This window comes from Mandrillus leucophaeus, unplaced genomic scaffold (assembly GCF_000951045.1).
Source record: "Mandrillus leucophaeus isolate KB7577 unplaced genomic scaffold, Mleu.le_1.0 Scaffold140, whole genome shotgun sequence".
NCBI classification, from domain to species: domain Eukaryota; kingdom Metazoa; phylum Chordata; class Mammalia; order Primates; family Cercopithecidae; genus Mandrillus; species Mandrillus leucophaeus.
Genome location: NW_012101366.1, coordinates 3,936,994 through 3,945,978, shown reverse-complemented (window position 1 = coordinate 3,945,978; position 8,985 = coordinate 3,936,994). Strand labels below are relative to the sequence as shown.

Sequence of the window (8,985 nt, the reverse complement as noted above, 5' to 3'; positions counted from 1 at the left end):
AAATAGTTAACTTTCCTTTAAGAAGATGCTTAGGCCAGAGTGGTAAGAAATAAACAGATTTTAAATAGATGAAAAGGGGTGCTTCCCAATCATTTGGTCTGGGGCTTAGTTTTGTCAAACTCAGAAAGCAAGCATGTGATGGATAAATGGTTTTCCTCCCAACCCTGGGAGTTCATGACCCTGAGGCCATCTCTCGCACGTATTGCACCCAACCGGGCCTGAGCTTGAAAATGAGGGGAGGCGAATCTGTCAATTACTGAGGTTTAACATAGTTTACAAGAAGGATATTTTTTTCTTTCTCTTTCCCGTCCTTCCTTTTTTCTTCTTTCTGAATCAGAATCAAAATCCTAGGGGAAATCGACTAGCTCCCAATTCCGTAAAGATTTTATTCCTGTAAGGATCCTCCCACCATGCAAAAACAGCTTGTGCTATATAAAAACCAAGACTGTAATCCCACTTGTTGCTTTCCCCGCCCTTTTCCCCCCAGTTTCTGGTCTCTTTACAGCAGCATCTCTCCCAGATCAGTCACTAAAAATCTTTAACTTTGCCTATTTTGATCTGAAAATTAAAGCTTATTTATTATGCATCCTGTTTGTTGTCCTTGAAGAACCCCAGCATTCATTTAAAGGGGTCCAGAATGACTTCTTAAACACATTTCTCTCTTTGCTGCAATTAAACAAAGTGGAGCTGTGATTAGTCCTCCACAGGGGGGAAAGAAAAAGACACCCTTGAATCAAAATGCGGGGACCTGGCTGGGCATTATTGCCTCACAATGCAGGAGTTTATTGCTGAAACCTGCTTATCCCAGAGCTCTGCACTCCATGGGAACTTCAGTCAGGTGGAAAGTTATTCTCTTCTCTGCAGCTTGAAGTATCGTAAGACCCGCTAAAACCCCTAAAGCTCTTCCTAGTAACTGAGACATTTGGGATAATCTTTATGAGAGTTTTGCATGAGCTTCTGCTTTTTGTTGCACTTAGAAGGAGAGTTAATGATGAGCTTTCACTGGCTTCTCCCTTTATTTTTTATTTATTTATTTTTTAAAATCTAAGCCAAAAAGCGCCTGTTTAAGTTAAGTACCACCTCCCTCCAGCCCTTGGGAAACCACTCAAGAGGGCTTTGCTTGGCTCTGTGTTCATGACACATAATGAAAACAATTTTACGCTGTGGAGGGAAGTATTGAGCAATTACTGATGTAACAGCCACCTGCAGTAGCGAGCCCTGGCTGCAGCATGGCGCGGTTCATGAATATTTTATGGTGTGGTGTTATTTTGAATGGCTGGGGCAGGTGAAGGAGGCGAGGGTGTAATAAGTAACTCTGCTGGAGGCTGTGTAGCTGCTCTGTTTCCCCGCCGAGCCCACAGTGGAACACCAAGAAGCATCCTGACCCCGCCTGGATCGAGGCGAGGGCAGCTGAGGCAAGAGGCTATGACAAGTCACGGTGGGCACCCTTTACAAACCCTTGTCTGCCGATTTTACACACGATGTCCGGCTTGAAAAGCCCTGGCATCAATCTTGTCTGATTTAATTTGATAAATTAAGTGTGGATAAGGATTAAATGAGAATTTTGTAATGGAGAAAACTTGTTCTTACTCTTTAATCCAGTTAAGATAGTATGAGAGAAACCCTATAAAATCTAAAGTGGTTGCTAGAGAAAGCAAAGTTAAAAAAAGAGAGAGAGAGAGAATTGCCTTTTCACTTTGGTAACATTATGTCCACAGAGAAGTTGAATGAACGTGCTACTTTTTTTGCTTTCTGGTATTTGCATGTGAAATACACGCAACCCAGATACACACATATCTACCATCATACATGTATATTTTATGGAGGACCTAGAAATACAGGAGGGAAATAAGAATTGTAACATGTTTTACATAATAAAATATCGCTATTGAGATCATTTATGAATAGGTGGAATATTTTGAGTATCACTTTCTTTTTCAAACGTTATTTTCCAAACAGGAAATGTCAAGATTTAAACTGAGTATCACAGCATAAAGAATACATTTCTAGCATTTTGGACTTGGTGATTCTTCCTCCTGGCATACTTAAGATTTCAGGCACAAAAATCATATTGTATATGACCAAGATATAAACAGTCTAAAAATTATTTTACATAACAGTTATATGTCTATAGAATGGAGCTATATAAACAAATACTGGTTATCTAGACAATTGATGGAAATTCAAAACAATGCTGTATAAGACTCCATTAAAATTCTTTTTTTAATTTGTAATTTTTTTAAAGAATGATAGAGTGTGCTTTTGAGAAAGCGCCTGAGAAGGTTGTACATTAGACTTCAGGCTGATTATCTTTTCCGTGGAGAACATGCTTAGAAAAAAGATACAAAAGATTTACAGACTCCTTGGGCATAAATTGGCATAGACAACAGAAATTCTGACCAGAAGCACTGAAGGAAAATGTAGCCGAGTCGACATTCTGAGAATAGTGTGGGGCAACAGAGGAATTGCTACAGTGACAATTTGAAGATTATAAAACATACTCTTTAATCTTTTTGTAAGCGATAGGTTTATAGGTGTGCTCATAACATTTCATAACATTACATAACATTAATTTAGAGCTTGTTCCAGAATGAAACAATGTGGGGATACGTTAAAATTTTCACTTTAACATTCACCTTGTAGTAAAATATTGAAGTGTCACTCCTTCCAGTGGTTGACAATCCCATCTGCACTTCAAAAATTATAAAGTCAGATGCCAAAGATGATAAGTGTGTATACAATCTGGACATGAACCACTTTATCAAATGGCAGTACATTACCTAAATTCTAATATTATTTAGTATTGGCATTATTATCTAATGTGTCCATTGGAAGAATTATCTCAGCTTGCTTGACTTACCATTTATTGTCTATACATAAACTACAATGACAGTTCTTTTTAAATATTGATACTTTTCATTAACAAAGAGGAAACGATGACATCAGATGATCTTGAGAAAACATGTCATTGTGAGCCACCTCTCTCCACAAATTGTTGAATTCAAGAGCAATGCATAAAATACCAAATAGTGTTAATAACAGTAATAGTGATAGAAATTAACATATATTCAAGAAACTCCAAAATATTTAGTTTAATCTGAGTATATGTACTTTTTCTGCTTCATAATATATGTTAAAGGTGCCGTGATTAGCAATTTTATAAGGATCAAATTATAAACATGCAGTAAATTTTAGTTTCTTATAATTAGATTTTCACTTTAAGAGACGTTAAACTCTGTATGTAAACGACATTATTTAAAAGCCACCCTTGTAAAAGAAAATTGCTGTTTGACAATTCTATAGAATATTCAAGAAAGGTAATTACACTGCTCTGGTTGTTAAAGATGCAGGTGTTGAAAAAAGTCACTGTTTCTGCTTTTGCATAAAACTCCGATGAGGAAGAGAAAAGAGACATGATGACATGACTCGATTGCCAAATCTTTATCATCAGAATATTGGTTTGCATTGTCTCCTTCTCCTCTCACAAGTAATACAATAATAATCAAAAAAAAAAAAAAAATCCCAGCCAATCCACCAAGGCTGAGCAGCTGTGATGAAAGAAAGCAGATATCTCTTTAAAATTCACAGGGGCTCTGTCTGCTGTTTTCAAATCAGATATTGAAATAAAATGTCAACAATAAAACATGGGGCCATTTAAAAAAATCAAAGGCTATACAGTAAAAGAGGGACCAAAAAGTGAATCACAGTAAAAATTTGTCTTGATTGACCCAGTTTCACAGAAATGCTTAAGTCTTTTTTGCTCATTTATTTACTCAAATACAGTTAACACTCAGATGCGAATGTAATTTTGAAATTACAAATTAAACCATGAACTAAATTCTTTAATTCAACTTCTTTTGTCTTATAATGTTAAGAAATACTGGACCTTGTGAAGCCCTAAATGTCTGAATTTTATTGAAGAGTAAGACAGTTTTCATGGACTGTACTATTTTAGACACAGAATTTACATGCATGCACATGTGTGTGCTCTCGCAGACACACACACATTCTGAGTGGCCAGTGTTATTGGAATGGATGTTCTCAGGGATATTGAATCCCTTAGCTTGACAGCAACCACAGGGCCTTTACTGCATTTGAACATATATAAAGGCTTTGAAAGACATTTGTGTCATCATCTTTTTATATTGAATGAGGAACAGAAGTTAACAGATCATGGGTCAATAAAAATTATACTGTAAAAAGATAAGAACACAAAGGTTTTAGCTGTCAGGCACTTCATTCTCCTCTTGGCTTTTCCTAGTGCTTTAGAACAGATGCTGAGTTTCATTTGAATTGAGAAAGAATAGGCAGGTGCCATAATATTATTTTTTAAAGTCCCCAAACTATTTCCATATTAAAAAAAAAAAAACCACTTTGGAAAAGAACAAAAAAGTCACACCACTTTCTCGTACCCTTACTGAAAGGACACCCAATTAGTCTCATGTTCTTAAATTTACTGGAGATCTTTTGTGTCTATTCTTGTTCCCATCAGAAGGTTTCCTTTTCTACGTAGTAGCTGAAGTCTTATCCCTTCTTTTCACCTTTCTTCAATGTCTCCAGCCACTGAGATCCTCCATCACTTACTGCCTATCCTTTAATTGAGTGGACTTATGTTCTTTCTTAACCCTTTCAAATGTATGCGTAGACTACAGTGCAAACAGTGCCTCCCAGAGCTGTGCCATACAGTAGCCCCTTAATACATGATCTCTGCTCCCTAGCATAAATTCTAGTGTCTTCATGGCAAAGGGCATATTTTTCAAATTCTCAGCCCCTGTCTTGCTTCTTCAGTGCCCTTCCCATACCTGGTAGTCAATGAAAACAAACTCGCCAATTTGGAACTACTCCATTTCTCCCCACTCCATTCTTATATAGCAGCCTAGCTTCACAAAGTGCTTTCTGCAGATAACAGCTACTTAATTCCCTTTAGAACCTTGCCAGAACAGCAGGGAAATATTTTCATCCTGATTATACACACAAGGGAACTGAGGCTCCGGAAGTAGGCACATCTAAAGCTGAACTCTGTCTCCTTGCCTGCCAATCCAGTGCTTTTGCTGCTCTCCCACACTGCCTCTCCCTTTGATGCTTGTTTTCACATTGCTGAATCATTGGAATTTGACTTAAAGTTAAGTGAAAAGCGCCTGTGTATTGGTCATGGCAGGGTTTGGGACACTGCTTCTCCTAGGCTAGGGCAGGGAGTCTGAGGCAAAGACAGCAAAACAAAACAAAAAAATGGCTGCTGCTATATTGCCTTTCTTGAAAACAGGCTGAAGTCAGGGCTGGGCAGGAGGTGGGGAAGGAGGGAATAGGGTGCCCTTGTGGTTGATAGACTGAATGATTTGAGATCCTTTTGAAGCAAGTCGGTCTTAGTGTTCCCCAACTACCTCTTAGTGACACCTATCGTTGAAGAAAAAAAATTGCTATGGGCATCTAGGCATAATGGGAGTAGCTTTAGACACTGGGTAGTTTACCTGCTCCTGAACAGAAATACTGTCTGACAAACTTGATGGGCAGAAAACTTGAAGCTTCTTCTATGGTACTCTCACAAAGGAAACTGGCTTTCACCTAATGATGAAAACATGTTGGTTATGATTTCTCCTTTGAAGTCCAACTTCCCCAAAATAAGTCTTCAGGAAATAGCATATAGGTGTCATGAAGTTTTTATTAACCTGTGTAGAGCAGTTGGCCCCCAGGATTTACTCTGAATCTTTTTAAGACAGAGCAGCTGCACCATTTCATGTGAAAAACATCTTTAGTCTACACTATACCAAAATTCTAGAACATTCTGTCGTTTTCTGGGGAATGCAAATTCTACTTCATTTAAATTATCTCACCTCACCTTTACCCTCACTTACAGTCACAGAGATTATTTGTGTTCTTCAAACATGAAACTGGTTCCTGCCTTAGGGTCCTTGTACTTATTCTTCCCTTCCAAGGGAATGCTCTTCCCTGAGGGATTTGACTCATACCATCTTTTCGTCCAGGTCTTAGCTTGAAAATCACTCCTCACAGAGAGGACCATTTATAATTGTTCCTCAATTCTCAAAGCATCTTATTTTAATTTTCTTATGAATGATGATTATTTGAAACCTTTTATTTATCTTTTTAATGCCTTTTTCCTACTGCCCCAAGACAGTTTTATCTGCCTTTTTGACTGCTGATTCCCAATGCTTAAAACAGTGCCTGTGCCACGTACCAGGTACTCAAACCCATTTGCTGAGTGTATACTAATGAACTAATAGCTTGAGTGAAGACTTCACATAGTATTGCATTACCTTGCATTTATTTAGCACTTCACAGTTTACACAATGCACTCACTTATCTCATTCATTCTCCTGATAATCCTGTGAGATGGGCCAGGAGACATGAACTATGCCCCAAGACACCTGAGGTTCTGAGAGGTTAATGAACTGTGTTTGGTACTGGAGAGCTGATATCACACCCTAGGTTCTCTGATGATCCTCATCTTTCCACTACCCCCGGAGAAAAGATGGACCTAGGAAGAAATAAATCAGTGGGGTCAATTTTGTCCCAGGTTGTAGGTAAATCGAATACCAATATCCTCTATAATTTTCACTGAAAAACAATACAACAAACTTGAATAATTAATGGATACAAAAATATGGGGCATAAGGTAGAGATGGTTAATGACTACAAAAATACAGTTAGATAGAATGAATAAAATCTAGTATTTGATAGCACAATAGGGCGACTATAGCTAACAGTAACTTATCATATATCTTAGAGAAATGAAATAGTGGAATTGGAATGCTCCTAACACAAATAAATGATACATGTTTGAGGTGATGGATACCACAATCCCCCTGATTTGATCATTGCACTTTGTATGCCTGCATCCAAACATCACACATACCCCAGAAATATGTACAACTATTATGTATCCATAATAACTAAAAATAAAATTTAAAAATAATTTGACTAAATATATACCCAGACATGATAGATACAGAGAGAGAGAGAGAGAGAGAGAGAGAGAGAGATGATAGATAGGTAGATTCATACTTGACTAAAATCTAGGTCACATTGACTTCACAGGTATACTTTATTCAATAAATAGCTAAACTTGTATTTGTTGATTCAATGTTTAATGATTCTTGATTGCATGCTCATTGTTAAGGTTTAATTAGAAGATATAACATATTAGTCTAGGGCAGAATTTTAAGAGGCACCATAGCAGAATTGCTATAGCTTTAGCAACAGCATATAGCGTATTTAGTACAACATATAGCCATGTTGTACTTGCCAATCCAGCAAAGGACACTGTTAGTGGGATATTAGGCATAACATTTCTTAATTTCTGGTGTTATAAAATAATAAAATGTTTAAAAGATAGAAATCTAAATTCTAAGATGTTTAATGAAAATTACTTCTGTATAATAAATAATGATACGGACTCTTACAGCTGGAAGGAAACTGTAATTTAAACCTCTCATTTCACAAGTAAGGATGCAGATGCTAAAGAGATTAAGTAGTTTATCCAAAGTCAACACTAGGTTGATGGTAAGAGGTGAGTCTTCATCTCAGGTATTTTTTGCTTCTGTTCCAGTGTTCTTTCACTTCAACAAATCGTGTCTCAAATATCCAAATCAAAGGAGTTTGAACTGAACCATTATTCAAAAATAAAAAGCTTGACTCTTTAATGTAAATGTAACTACTCATTATCTCTTAAAAAGTGAGGGATCAATTCTTAATGATGAACAAACACTTTTACTTCTACTTACCACAACTATGTTGTATGAAAGGGCATGATTCCCAATTTTTGATGGAAAACTGTAAAGAAAAAGAAACACATCTGTGTCAATCAACACTTCTATTAAATTTCTATTCCATTCCATCTTAAGAGAAAATGTAGCAACTTTGTGGATTCTCTTGAAGCAGAAAAAGCATTCCAGAATAACGAAGTATTTTAGATACCAAATCAATACTTGCCACATTTGAGTGATACAATGATTAAAAATTCCATTATAAATAAGCAGGAAACATAAAGTATTCTCTAGATAGTAAAGAATGGGTGGGACTTGATACTTCTGTCACCATCCTCCTATATTGTGGGAATTTATAATGCAATAGCCAACACTATGTAAAGCCAGAGAATGTTATTTTTCAGCACCACGTGAGATGCATAATGCTGTCTGATCTGTTTAAAAAAAGACTATTTAGAGGCAAATGCTATAGCTCAAAATGTTATATAGCATTTGGTGACGGTGGGTAGGTTTATGTCATAAGAATGGGGAAACCCTGTTGATCCAGGGAGAAAGATAGTGGAAGATTTTTCTTGTTGTTATAAATTAAGTTACTTCAGACTTCTGACTAAGCAGATTATTGAAGACCAATACATCCCACAGGAGATGATAACCTGGACGTAAAATGAAGAAACCCATAAAGAAAAACTGATCAGACTCTCGATGCAAGGGTCCCAGCTTTATTTCAACCTATCAGCCAAGGTGAATATGAAGGACTATAAAGGGAGACTTGGTCATGATTAGGGGAAGGCACACCCTCAATTATGTAAGGAAACAGCAGCTATCAGTGCAGTTCTGTGACATGCGTTTCTATTTAATAAGTAGATTTATTTATAGCAGTATATAGTATATTTTCACTCTAAATAACTTACCAACGCAGTCACAAACTCCTTCATTTTTGTTAAGAAAATGAAAGATGCAATAAATGTTAAGATATTCACTCAGGGACAACATTTAAGCAATCTTCAGTCATGGTCTTGCAGAGCCGGTGTGGTCAGATGTATTAGCCTGTGGTTTAGGAAGTCAGCATTAATTGGGTTTGTTCCATATCTGTGATTTGAGAAGTAGCAAAAAAAATCTGACAAGAAGTTTACAATTAAACTTTAGATTATAAATTAAGTGACCATCTTTCATGTGGTTTTGGGCAGATTAATCTTTGCTTCTTGCAAGAATTAAACAAGAAGGCAGATTTGCTCTGTGAAGAATCATAGCATCACGGTCAAGA

General features: G+C 36.7%; 1 long non-coding RNA gene across 1 annotated transcript in view; it reads right to left on the bottom strand.

The window, feature by feature from the left end:
• Positions 1–7,495: 7,495 nt before the first annotated feature.
• The window catches only part of LOC105534977, a 144,093-nt gene continuing 142,603 nt past the window's right edge, over positions 7,496–8,985 (bottom strand). Inside the window, exons 2-4 of the long non-coding RNA XR_001005367.1 lie at positions 8,633–8,768; positions 7,740–7,788; positions 7,496–7,590 (exon numbers count right to left, since the gene is read on the bottom strand). This is a non-coding gene — a long non-coding RNA (uncharacterized LOC105534977). The remainder of the gene's footprint in view (positions 7,591–7,739; positions 7,789–8,632; positions 8,769–8,985) is intronic.